Source organism: Grammomys surdaster, unplaced genomic scaffold (assembly GCF_004785775.1).
Source record: "Grammomys surdaster isolate TR1022 unplaced genomic scaffold, NIH_TR_1.0 166, whole genome shotgun sequence".
Lineage (NCBI taxonomy): Eukaryota > Metazoa > Chordata > Mammalia > Rodentia > Muridae > Grammomys > Grammomys surdaster.
The window spans coordinates 8,977,843-8,992,248 of record NW_021604614.1 but is presented as its reverse complement, the minus strand read 5'-3'; the positions used below and the strand labels follow the sequence as shown (position 1 = coordinate 8,992,248).

The following is a 14,406-nucleotide window of genomic DNA, read 5'->3' as shown; positions in this document are numbered from 1 at the left end:
AGCTGTCTGCACAGAAGGAACTATGAGTGTGGCAGGATTCATTATCCTTTTTAATAAACTGAATAACTCAGTGTCCATATAAACCAGCCAAGCTTGTGTTTTAGTATTTGTAAAGAAGAATTCCGGGGAGTTGGAGAGATGGCTCAGGAGATAAAATCATCTACACGTCAGCTCAGAATGGCTTGGAACTCCAGTTCCAGGAGGTCTGACACCTTGCCCTCCAAGGGCGAGCAAGGCACACGCATGATTTACAGACATACATATGGGTAGAACATGCACGCACATAAAATATAAATAAATACATCTTTAAAAATATTTCCAACCTAGTGAAAATGTCAAAACCAAAATAAAAGAAAACAGAAGCCTGTGTTTTTGTTGCTGTCTGCATGCTTTTCATGGCTTTTGTCCCACTTAACTGAGACGGTAATGACCTTCATAGACCTGAAATGATTTTGGCCTGGGACTCATTATGTGGCCCAGATCAGCCCAACCTTGGACCTCCATCTGCCCTGCCCTCCTGAGTGCTGGGCCTACAGGCATGAGCACTCAGTTCACTGGGTTGGAACATAGACCAGCCATGACATGGCATTGTAAGGCTGCCACCGTCTGTACTGGGAAATTCCTCTGGAGACAGAATATAGAGAACAACCCTGCAATTTACCTAGTGAGGCAGGAACTCCGTGGGGGAATGTTTCCGAGTCCCAGCTCAATGTGCCCAAGTCAAGGTCACTGAAAGTGTTTGCTTATTTGTTTGGTTGTTTGACAGTCTCATGTAGCCCAGGTTGGCTTTGAACTGGCAATGTCAAAGATGATTTGAACATCTGATCCTCCTGCCTCTACTTCACTACGCTGCACCACTACACCTGGTTTATATGGTGTAGGGATCAAACCCAGGGCTTCATGTGTGTTAGGCAGCCACTCTGTCAACTGAGGCATATCCTGGCCCCTGAGGTACCTCTTTAAAATTAGCCCAGGTAAAACATCAGGCAGTTAAATCCTCTAATATTAATATCTATCCTTTTTACATTTGTAGCTACATTTTCATATTCATATCTTGTCTATTGCCTTTAGCACAGTGGTGACTTCAGCCAATTAAGATGCCTCAGTGGCTGCTTAATATTGGGGTTACCACTGGTCTCCTTTTATTTCTGTTTCTTTATCTGGCGTAATGATGTTGGCATGTCTTACTTCTTTGAACTTTTCCCCACTTCCCAGAACTGACTGCACAGAAGGAGCCATGAGTGTGGCAGCCTTGGGGGAGAAGCTACTTAGGACTTTATCAGCTTTCACTTAATTAGTACAGATAACATATCTTGCATACGAAGCCACTCAAGGCTGCAGCATCCCATCCGAAGCTGAAGGGTTTGGCTAATTGGAGAACAAAACCATGCCAGCATTATGGAGGTAGGATAGCAGTGTGGGCTAATGACATCATCGAGATTGTGCACTTAGTAGGGATTAGTGATAAGTACTGACTACCCAGGACTAGCACAGGAGCCTTCTTTGGAAGTTTCTGATAGAATGAACCAGCAAGGAATGGCTCTGTCCATCTGGGTACCACAAAGTTTTCACATTCACAAAGAGCTTGTCTGCCCATGATTAGCATCAGGCAGTTACAAATGAGTAGCTGCGTCTACACAATGGAAGAGAAACGCCATTGATGTTAACAGACTGATCACAGGGACGATAAGACACTTGGTGCTAGAAGGAGGATGTAACATCTCCAGAAACACTGGGCATGTGGCAGCCCACAGCTAAGGACCACGTAAAGGAAAAACATGCAGCCTCCTCCCTGACCTGTTCACTTCCACACAACCGTTAGAGAAAGACCAATGAACAGTGGACCTGGCCATCATCTGAATACGGAGAGACGGGGAATTATGGAATGAACAAGTACATCTGCTCTGGGGCCTCTATGACGCTGACCCCGAAAGAATGCATTTCTTCAATGAATGGAATCTCCATCATCCACAGCAGAGAGCTCCTTTCTAGCCCACTTTTCTGTCTTTAGGAAATCTAGCACACTCTGGAGGATGCTGTGCTCAACAAGCCTTTCCTCTTCTGTGTGTCAGACTTCTTGGGCCGGGCATTCCCAACACTGATTTTATTGTACTATCTGAGACTTAATAATGGAGCTTCCTGCAGGTCCTTGACATGTCCTGAGAGCCAGATTTCCATCCACACTATGTCCTAACAACAGCAAAACCAGACAAATGAATGAGAAAAATCTGCCATGGCAAGGTCATAGGACCAAACCACCCTTTAGGATTGGCTAAATGTTGACGACTTTAAAAGACATCTCCCCAGCTCTTCCTCAGACTTCTGATAGGATGCAAGGAGCAGGCTGCACAAATACACTTTAGAGATAAGAACAAAAGAATGAATTGGGCAAAGTTATGGTGGGTATTTGTTAAGATGGGGCTCTTAAGGGCCTCCTGAATATAGCTGGCTGACCAAGATGCCGACATGGACTGGTATATCTTTCTGTCACTTTTCCCATTCATCTCCTAACCGGGGTGGCCATCAACAGTGCCAACCACAGGCAGATGAAGGATTTAGACCTCCTCATTGCCCTATGGTTTCAGGGCACTTGTCACCTAGGCATTTGAGGGATGGTGCTTAGACCATGCCTAATGTTCTGGGTGGCTTGGACCTGTAGGTTTTCCCCAGGGAGGTGTAACTTTGAGTGTTACATCCAGGTCAGTCCCGGATGAATTATGACAGTTGGCTGCTTCCTGCTCATCCATCTGAATGTATATGCACTAGAAGAGAGAGGGAAGAGGGAGGGGTAACATCCCTGAGAGGTCTATGAGCAGCAGGGACAGGCACTGTTGGGCTGATCTACCCCAAGTGTATTTCCAGGAAATTCTAAGGTCCATTCTTGATGCATTCCTAGAGGGCTCTCAGATGGATGGTGCGTTACTGTCACATTTATTTCCTTCATGCCTCCTTTAGCACTCCCTGGCCTCCAAGCTTGTCCCTTGCTGTTCCTTTCCAAACTGAAGGATCAACTTAAAAGCCGCAAAGCCAAAACTCTATTTCTTTGGGGGAGAAAATCAAGAGACAGGTTGTCAGCTGCTATCCTCTGAAGGAAGCTGTAGTCACATTCTGGAGATCAGCTGTGCCTACTTGCCTGAGCCCACCATAATGAGAACCTCAGACTGTTGAATAACCCTCATAAGCGGAGGGCTGAGGAATGCCACTGGACTCTCACTGAGTATCCAGCCCCCTGGAGACCCAGACATTTGTATAAAACTCTGCTCTAATTACATTTTGGCTTCTGTCTAGGGAAGGGGCTAGAATATACAGCTTAGGGAAGATCAGGGGAAAAAGCTTCATCTATGTAGCTATGTAAGCCATCGTCCATGCTGGGTGGAGACTTTCCAGTGAGGTTGCTTTGGGAGTCCCCCATATTTCTGCTTGTAGCCCCTCACTCATACTCTGGAAGTGAGTCTAATAAAGTCATTGGTTCTCCAGAGTGAACTTGGTGGACTCATACTTTGGTTTATGGTTTGTACCTTGTAAGGAGGGGAAGATGTTGTTCCTACTCACTGTCTGACTGGGGAGGAATTTTAGTGACAGATAGGTTTGCTGAGATTCCTATTGTGTGCTATATCAGCCATTATGTTATGCCTCCACTTCTCTGTCTCTGAGGGGGAAAGTGACCTGCCTTAGCTGCAGAGGAGAATACTGGGAGACATCCCTTCTCTCAGTGCAACTTTAACAGAAGATCACTACCCTTCCAGGGAGCTTTCCTTCAGGGAGCCTGCATCTACTGGGTGATCATAAGAGGATTGTTGAGGGTCAGTGCCATCATCAAATTGAGATCTCTGAGGAGATGCTTGTGGGTCTCAAGTGTTGTCCATGATGGCGGTCCTGCAGGCTGACTTTCAGCCCAGGCTGCCTCCTGGGGAGGCTACCAGGCACAAGCACCTTCTAGACCCTTTTATACACATGAGACATACCAGCTAGAAGGAACTCATATTCTAGGAAGGGAGATGAAAGAACATGGAAGAAACACAACCATTCAATGTGTGCTGTTGATAGAAGTGAAATGGGTGGAAATTGGAGAGAGGGAGGTTGCTCCCTCATATTAGGGCTAGAGTACTTTCTGAAAAATGCCACACCCGTGAGAAGCTGCCCCAGGTAAATATTATCAGTAAACAGACCACATGTTCTAGAAATAAACATAGCGGCACCCACATGTTACATAGAGCACAGAGCCAGTCCACAATCTAGCTAAAAAGATTGTGTTATAGCTGAGTTCATAACACATGGCTCTCTGCCCAGTAAAACCACACAGGGAGCCTTCAACTGCCAGCACCTTTTCAGAGACTTGCTTTTGTCTTATATTTTATTTCTTTTCTGTGTGAAGGTGCTGCATCATACATACGGAGGCCAGAGGTAACCTGCTGGAGTCAGTTCTCTCCTTCCCACTGGGTGGATCCCAGGGATTGAACTCAATTTGTCAGGCTTCACAGCAAGTGCCTTTACCCAGGGAGCCATCTCTCTGGCTCTCGTGCAGAGATTTTGATTCAGTTGGGCAACAGTAGCCTGAGCCATACAAAGATATATTGAGTAACACATGAAAAAGAAATCTCAAAAAAATCAAATTGCCAAGCACTCAGAATAGCTAGCCTCCTGCTTCAAGCCTTGTCTGCTCTCTCTGGCTTCGGAATTTCAATGAAAGCTATTAGGCCCTGGAAACTCATTCTAATAATTAAATTTCTACCAAAATATACCTCTCAGCTTTTAGAAACATTATATTATATTAAAATCCAAAATTAAAATCAAATATTTTCTTAATACCATGCTGAATTTTTCAGAGCACACATGCCTATGTGTGGAACACACACACACACACACACACACATTGAGCTAGGCTGCTTCTGAGTGATTTTAAAATGTAGTCATCCTCAATTGTTGACACCAGGTCTGCAGAGACATGTCAGGACTAAGCAATTATCCTCTGTTGACAAAGGAGTTGAGTTCAAAGTTTTATCCTACCCCTCATTGTCATGTTTTATTCATAATAAATAATTTAAAAGCCATTAAAGGAAAGAAAAGTCACTGCAATCATTTGATATAACAAGAAAAAGGAAGTTTTCTGAAGCCACTCTGGATGTCGATAGTTTTTATTTAACAACAATCGACCATCATCGTAATCAGCATCATCAGTATCTTTATCACTGTTATCTCTAACATCATCACCATCATTATAACCAAGATCATCACCAACATGACCATCACTATCATAATCATCACCATAACTGTCATCATTGCTGCCATCATCACCGTGACCATGATCACCACTATCGTAATCATCGTGATTACCACCACCACGACCATCATGACCATCATTATCATGATCATCATCATGACTATCATCATGGCCATCCTTATCACAAACATAGCCACCATCATCACCATCATGACCATCATGAGCGTCATCATGACCATCATCATGGCCACCATCATCACCATCACCATCATGACCATCATGACCATCATCATGACCATCATCATGGCCACCATCATCACCATCACCATCATGACCATCATGACCATCATCATGACCATCATCATGACCATCGTCATGGCCACCATCATCACCATCATGAGTGTCATCATGAGCATCGTCATGGCCACCATCATGACCATCATGACCATCATGAGCGTCATCGTGAGCATCATCATGGCAACCGTCATCATCATCATCACCATCGTCACCATCATGAGTATCATTGTGAGCATCGTCATGGCCACCATCATCACCATCACCATCATGAGCGTCATCATGAGCATCATCATGGCAACCATCATGGCCACCATCATCACCATCATGAGTGTCATCATGAGCATCGTCATGGCCACCATCATCACCATCATGACCATCATGAGTGTCATCGTGAGCATCATCATGGCCACCATAATGGCCACCACCACCATCATCAACATTACTACCACCATGACCATCATGACCGTCATCATCACCATCATCATGAGTATCATCATCAATCGCCACCATCACCATCATCATGATCTTGTACCTGTGAGGTACCACTACTACTGACATTCACTCCACTGGTAACCTCAGTTAAGACTAGACCTAGTCTTACAGACCACAGACCACACGGTTGCTCATCCCTCTTTGAATCTGATGCTACAATCATGACACTATATTTGCACATTCCCTTAAAGGTGGCGTGACCCATTATGATGCAGTGGAGAATCAGCTTATGATTTCTGGGGATGTTTTACTTTCCTGATACATTCTCTGCCCCTTCTTGATTCATTCGTCTTGTTTAAGATATAGACATATTGCCGGAGCTGTGGCAGCTATCTTGCAGCCATGAGGCAAGTGGAGTTAGCAAGAAAACATGATGAAAGTGGTACTTCATGTTGAAAGGAGGAGCTCGTCTCTGTATCAGCATCATTGAGCATCCTTAGCAGCCCTGTGTGCCTTGTCTTGTGTTACAAAGAAGCTCCCATTTTGTTCTACTCATGTTCACGTTGCTGTCATCAGATATTACAACTGTCAAGCTATTTGCAGCCATGTGAAATCTTTTTTGAAAAATTAGTTTTATCTTGTGTGTATGTGAGCATGTACACATATGTGGGTGTATACATGTGTGTGCAGAAGGCAGATGAGGACACTAGGTGAATTCCTCTGCACTTGAGATAGGGTCTCTTACTGAACCATTTGGGGTAGGCAGGCTGGCCAGCAACAGTGACTATCCCGTGTCCAATCTCCATTGACAGGGTTACAGGCAAGCACACCCATGTCCAGCTTTTACATGGTTGCTGGGGGTTTCGAACTCAGGTCCTTGTGCTTGTCCAGCAGGCATTCTTAACCATGGAGCCATGGCTCCACCTCACGTGAGATCCTAATAAGTTCCAAATACAGAAGAAAAAAACACAACAACCCTTCTTTCCACTTAAGATGAAGTTTTATTTCCAAGGTTTCTCCAATGTTTCACTTTAGTTTTGAGAGGTCACAGCAGTTATGACGACAGTGGACAAAAGACAAAACAAATGAATTAGTGTGAACCAGATGAACCAGAACAGACTCTCCTTGGCTGCAGGAGAGTACTGCTGGGTGACCTGGCTGGGACCTCTCAGTAAAGGGCTCAGCCCTTCCAGACAGTCAATTTCCAAAGAGAAGCTATGTATCTGATTTTAACATGAATTTTAATGTAGCGGTCTCCGATATCTAAATACTGGTCACTGCTCAAAGCCTTTAAAGCCAAATGCATGGCACACAGGCCAGATGTGACCGAAAGACCTGTAATTTATAACCTTTGACTTAGAAGAAAAAAGCAAATCTCATGATATTTATTTATTTTGGGGATATAGGAGAAGAAGCAGGTTACAAAAAAGCAGGCCAGGGCTGCTTTTGATCTTTGAACTGGTAATCAAAACCACCAACAAAACCAAGCTGAGAAATGGGGTCTCCTCACACCACCATTGATCACCAAAGCAGAGACATGGGGCCATGAAATATGAGGACAGGAGCCCGCTGCACAGCATCTCTAATTTTTCCCCACACCACCAATCTCTCACAGTGCTGCTGAAGGATGACAAGGCCAGATTGCAACCTTGACCTCAGGACCTCCAGATCTGCCTAAGCATGAACGTCCTTCCCGGTTTCCCACTTACAATTTTAAAATCGGTTTTGCAGTACCAACCTGTGGCCCTCAGGGAGTGTGGACTTAGGAATCCCATGTACCAATAGACAGGAGGAGGGGCATCTAACCCTCAAGCCTATAGGAAGACGTCTGTCTTCCTGGCAAGTATGTTCTTTCTCTTTCTGACAGAAGGTGCCCAAGTTTAGGGATGAGAGACAGATGGCTCAGTAGGTAGAGTGATTGCTGAGGAAATGCTAGGGCCTGAGTTCAAATCCTCAGAAAGCATGTAAAGCTGGGTATAGCAATATGCTCGCTCCCATAAATGAGTTGAGAGACAGATGTGAGAGAATTCACGGACACTCGTGGTCCAGCTAGCGAGGAGCATGCAGTAGTGAATGACAAAGAGAACCTGTCTCAGACAAGGTGGAAGGCAAGGGCTGACACTCAAGGTTGTCTTCTGACCTCCATATGTAAGACAAGGCATGTGTGTACCCACATTTTCACACCAAGTATACACACAACAGCAACAACAAGAAGAAGAAGAAGTAAATAAGATAAATGGCACTTAAGATTTATCTTGGGCTTCAAAATACACACACACACATGTACACACACACACATGCACACACACATGTACACACACATACATGCAACACATGACACCACCTCTACATGATGCACACATACATCATACAAATATACACACACATAAATGCACATACATGCACGCACACATACACACCACCTCCCTATTACCACACACACGCACATTCACAAAAATGTGCACACATGTACACATATACATCCCCCAAACAAGCACACACACACACTACACATGCACACATACAACACACACACACATAAACATACACATACATGCACACACATAAACATACACATACATGCATACACACATACACACACCCTATATGTCTACATGTATATCCCCCACAAACACACATATATCACACATGTACACTCTCCCACAACCCCACGTGCACACATATACCACACATGACACACACACACACACACATACACACACACACACACACACACACAGCACATGCACTCCCCTACATGCACACATACATGCAAAACTGGTGAATTCAAAGGAAGGAAGTATGTGTGTACGCACATAGGGTGTGATTGTGAGTGTGTACATGTGAGAGCATGTGTGTGTATTCAGGCAGGACGGACTGAACCTTGCTCACCCAACACTGCAGTAGAAGCAAACCTTACCTTTTGCCTCTGTGGCCTTTACACACCTCTTATGTTTATGTAAAACATTTTTCTTGTCATTTGACAAATGAAACTTGCATGTGACATTTAATTTTGGGGTACAGTATGAGGTTCTCACGTGTCCTGACGGTGCTGTGGTTAAATCACAGGTTTGTGACTGCATCATTAAACACACTCATCAATTTTTTTTTCATTAAAACATTTGAAATCTGTTCTGTTAGCGCTTTTGGAGTCTGTGGTAATTGCACATAGTTATAGGGTCTGATGTGATGTTTTGATATGTGTATGCATTATGGAAAGATTAAATCAAGATAATTAACATGTCTATTACTTCACACCCTTGTTTGGTGTATGGGGTGGGAATGTTTAAAAATCTAATGTTGTAATTTTGAGACTTGTGCTGCTATTAACTACAGTTGGCATATATACATCAGTATCTTTCACGTGTATATACGTGTGGTGGGCCTGTATCTTTGTGGGTCCAGGTGTGTGCACGTGAGTGGAGGGAGGCTGGAGATTGATGCTAGGTGTCTTTGCTGATGGCTGTCCATCTTACTGATGCAGGGTCCCTTGCTGAACTCTGAGCCCTCTGACCCAGTGAGTCTGGCTCACAAGCTTGCTCTGTCGATGCCAGCTCTGCCTCCCTGTTTGGTGCTAATATTACAGGTGGCTGCCACACCAGCCCAGTTTTCATACACGTGTTGGGGATATGAGTTTGGGTCCTCATTCGTGTGCTGGACCCACTGAGCCATCTCCTGGTCTGTTTCAGCATCTTTAATACATTCATAGCAGCCTTGAACTTTCCTCTTTCTTCTTGATTGGGTTATTACTTGCATGTGGCAAGACTTGACTTTAAGAGTGCAGTTTGATTAATTTTGGTAACTTTACAGTCTCATAGCCAGCATCAGCACAATAATAAATTGCCTTTTATACTAAAAGTGTTTCCTGGAAGATTTTAGTTGCTGAACACACATAGACACACTCAGAGATACCGAGACACACAGAAACACACATGCATGCACAATAGATATAAACCACACACACATACACACACTCACAATGCACCACAGACACACACATACAGCATGCACACATATCATAGACACAGACATACCACACACACACAGACACAGACACACACAGACACACACCACAAACACACACACCATACACACACAGACACACAGACACACAGGCACATACACACACACATGTACCAGACATCACACACACACACATCATATACACAGACACAAACAGCATAGACACACACACACCATAAACACACACTCACATCACACATATACACACACCAAAGACAGACACATACACCATATACACCATAGAGAGATATATACATACCACAGACATACAGACACACATCATAGGCCCACATACAATAGACACACACAAACATACACAGACACACACATGCTACAGACACACAAAGACATAAACAGAGACATATACACAAACAAACCCATGGAAGCTTTTGGTAGTGGTGGCTATGAGTTTTGCTTGATAGTAGCAATCATTTTGAAACACACACACATATGATACATATATGTCAAAATATCCTGTTGCTCCCCCTATATATAACCAAGAACCAAGATATGTGATCTTTTTCCTTTTTCAAATTCTCTCACACTAAAATTAACATGTTGCAGGAGCAGGGGGAGGGGGCTAGAAATGAGGAGGAAGGAGGTCTAGCCTAAAGGAAGGGTGCGTGAAAAAGCCATATGGAAATTTCTAGAACACAACCTGATTAAAAATTTAATTAGAGGGCTAGTGGAACTCATGCAATATGGAAGAGGAGGCGGGAACGCATGGTTCAAAGATTAAGCAGGGATCAAGGCCGGGGAGGAGGAAGAGGAGGGGAAGGGAGTGGGTCACCCAAAACGAAAAAGCTTTACAGAAACCTTGAATCAGAAGATTAATTTTAAAATAATAATTAAAAAAAGAGTTTGGCCAGAGGTACCCTGCATGGGTGGACAATGCCACTCCCAGAAGACTCAGCTATTAAAAGAAAACTTGCAAAAAATGCCCGCAGGGATAGAATCCCACCACAGACTCTTTCTCTTCATGACACTGGCTGGTTTCCAGCACTAGGAACCATTCCCAACACTGGGGGTCCCCACAGCTCTTCGTTTTGAGCAGAGGAATATCCTTTTGTCTGACTGCACCTGGGTCTGTCTCTTCATCCATTATAAGACATTTGAGCTCCTCTCCTGTTTTGCTTTAAAGAAAAAAAATATTGTATATATGTGTGTATATAGGTGTTTTGCCTGCTTGTCTGTATATCACATGCTTACAGTACCTTTAGAGGCCAGAAGAGGGCACTGTATCCTTTGAAGCTGGAGTTACAGACGGTTGTGAAGTGCAATGTGGGTGGTAGGGTTCAAACCTGGGGATTCTGTAAGAACAATATGTGCTCTTAACCACAGAGCCCTCTCTCCAGCCCTGGATTTTGCTTTTTCTTTTAGTTTTAGGACCACGCACCATCTGAGTGACTTTAGAGATCATTGTCTCCATTGTACAGAAGTAGAAAAGCAACCACCAGCTTTGCTGTCAGGGAACCTGCTGCAGACACAAGCAAGCTAGACCCTCATTTCTGAGGTTCCCCCCTCAAACACCAGGTCAATATGTGGGTGGCTGGAAATACCATTCTACAGACATGCATTTCATCATTCGTACAACTGGCTAAGAGAAATCAGATGGCTTTTTTTTTTAAATGTCATACTTGGGTCTAGTATTTGGGGGTATGATTTTAAATTAGATGACAAGACCCTTTTCTAGTTGGTAAATGAAAATGTTGGGAGTAGCCACGGGGAAAGAAATGAGAACACCACAATCCAAGTCGATAAGGAGTGTGTGTGTATGTATGTGTGTGTGTGTGTGTGAATATGTGTGTGTGTGTGAATGTCCAGGTGATTGCTTGTGTGTGTGCCAGTGCATGTGTGTATATGAGTGTGCATATATGTGAGAGACAGATGACAACCTCAAAATGCCATCTTTCTTGTATTTAACTAACTCATTATTAAGATGAGTTGTTAATTTGTGGCATTAATGATGCCACAGTGTGTGTGTGTGAAGGTCAGAGGACAACCCGAAGGAATCGGTTTTCACCTTCTACTATGTGTGGGGTCCTGGTGACCAAACTCAGGTCAGCAGGCTTGGTGACAAGTGTCTTTACCTGCTGAGCCATCTTGATGGCTCCGTCCTATCTTTGAGACAGTATCTCATCTGTCCAGAGGTCACCAGTTAAGCTAGACTAGCTGTCCAGTGTACAGGGGCATCCTCCTGCCTCAGCCTCTCCAGTGCTGGCATTACAAGTGTACACTACCATCCTTTGTGTTTCTACATAGGTTCTGGGGATCGAACTCAGGTTCTTGTTGCTTACAAAATAAACACTTTTCCAACCAAGCCAGACTGGCAAGTTGGCAAGATTTTAGGCTAAAATTAGAGCAAGCATTATCCAGAACTAGCAATAGAAAATTACGTTTATGTTGGCCTGCATGTAAGAACTTTCAAAGCAAGTATCATTTTGGTGGAAAATATGAGGCTATCAGGATTTGTTGTAAGCAATAAACTCTGCATTCTTTTATAGTGTTCAGAATATAACTGTCTTGGTTTCTTTCCCTGATGCTGTGATAAGACACCCTGATAAAAGAAACTTAAGGAGGGTTATTTGTTGGCTTGTTTTTTTTTTTGTTTGCCTGGCTCATGGTTCAAGGGTATGAACCATCCTGACAAGGAAGTCAAGGCAATAGGAACTTGAAGCAGCTGGTCACATCACAGGAAGAGAGAGACGAATGCATGCTGCTGTTTAGTTCCCCCTTTCTACTTACACAGTCTAAGATCCCTTCTAGGGAATGGTGCTGCCCACAATGGGTAGGTCTCACCGAAATCACTATAATAAAGATACCTTCCCCACAGGTACACTCTGAGGTCCATTTCTCCATGTTTAAATTGACAGCATCACCTACCACATAATTATACAAATGCAACCACTTGTGGACTTGTATGAGATCCTTGGGAATCACACCCACATCCTCTGCCACCATTCTTTCTACAGTCTCCGTTGGCTTAGTGAGTGTTTCCGACCTCATGATGGTAACTCTGCTCCTCTGGTTTAGGGGGGGCAACGTCACACCTCCCAGAAGAGACAAAGGGGGACCTAGAGATGATTTAGACATTCATATATCATGAGAGCAGGGTTCGTGTTGCCCTGTGGAGTTCATATGCTGCTTTAAAGCTCTCTGTTTACTGTGTGTTTTGCCTGCTCCTTATAGTGTTTAAAGTCTCTATAAAGACAAATGAGGCTTGTGCTTTGAATTTTAGGTTTAGAAAATTATGATTAAGTTTGTAGTCAACATTTAAATCTAGCCAATTGAACACAAATCTGTGAGACGTGTTAAACCGTAGAGTTTTACAGTTCCCGGTCCTGTGAGCAGTGCGTATCAGTTTGGAGAAAAGGAAACTGACAGTCAGGACAATGAACAGGGTTCCTCCCTGTTTAATGCTGAAGACAGCATGGGGTCACCCACCGCCCATCTCACAGCTGTTTCAGAGTCGGAGCCTTGGAGCCTCGCCATTTTCTGACCTCATCTTTGGCATCTGAGGATGGCTTGCTAGGTTGGCGGTGGGTCGCCCAAGATGTAAGGAATCCCATGGACCCAGGGAGAGGAGGGAAAGGGACAAGGGCTACGTGTGGCAGGGCAGTGACCCCAGGGTGCCTCATGCCACTTACAGCTGAGGAGGGCAGCTCTGCTCCTACTTTCAGGGACCGTGAAGCTACGCACAAGCTTCCCAGAGCTTGCAATTTATATTAAGGGAGCTGGGTGCGATGACACTGATTTATTCATTACATCCACAAATATTGACTCCTGCGCACCCGGCATGATAATCTGATGTTCAGGATTGTAGGGAAGACATGCTCTCCTCTGGGGTCCTGTTGCCTTGACATTCTGCAGTCTCATATCCTTTAATAAGTATTTGGCGATTGGATAGAAGTTTGTGCATTTATAAATAAAACATAATAGTTTAGAACTTATTCTAATGACTCTTTTTCTCCCTCAGGATCATATTGTTGTGATATTTTCCATGGTGTCTATATCTGGCTCGAGAACAGATGGTAGGTACGATAAGCCATTTTTTCTCATCTACTTGTTCTCTCTCCTTTCCTCCTCCCTCTCCCCTTCCTCTTTCTTCTCTTCTCTCTCCTCTCCCTTAGTTCTCTCTTTCCCTTCTTTCAACCAGAACTTCCTGACTCCCTAGAGATGACACTCAGAGTCTGTTAGTATGAATTCTGGGTGTTTGGATTGCTCACTGGTGAAGGGCGCTTGGGATGGGTTTCAGCTGCTGTGAGAAAAAAAATCCCTATAAGAGCTAGTTTAAAGGAGGAGGGGTTTATTCCGGCTCACGGATTCAGGGGATACACTTCTTTACAGAGGGGAAGTGGGAGGCAGAAGGTCACACCCTATCTACAGGAGAGAGAGAGAGAGAGAGAGAGAGAGAGAGAGAGAGAGAGAGAGAG

General features: G+C 44.1%; 1 protein-coding gene across 1 annotated transcript in view; it reads right to left on the bottom strand.

Moving 5' to 3' along the window:
• Nucleotides 1–14,406, bottom strand: part of Tmem132d (transmembrane protein 132D) — a 626,423-nt gene that overhangs the window by 26,161 nt on the left and 585,856 nt on the right. The gene's annotated exons all lie outside the window — the stretch shown is intronic.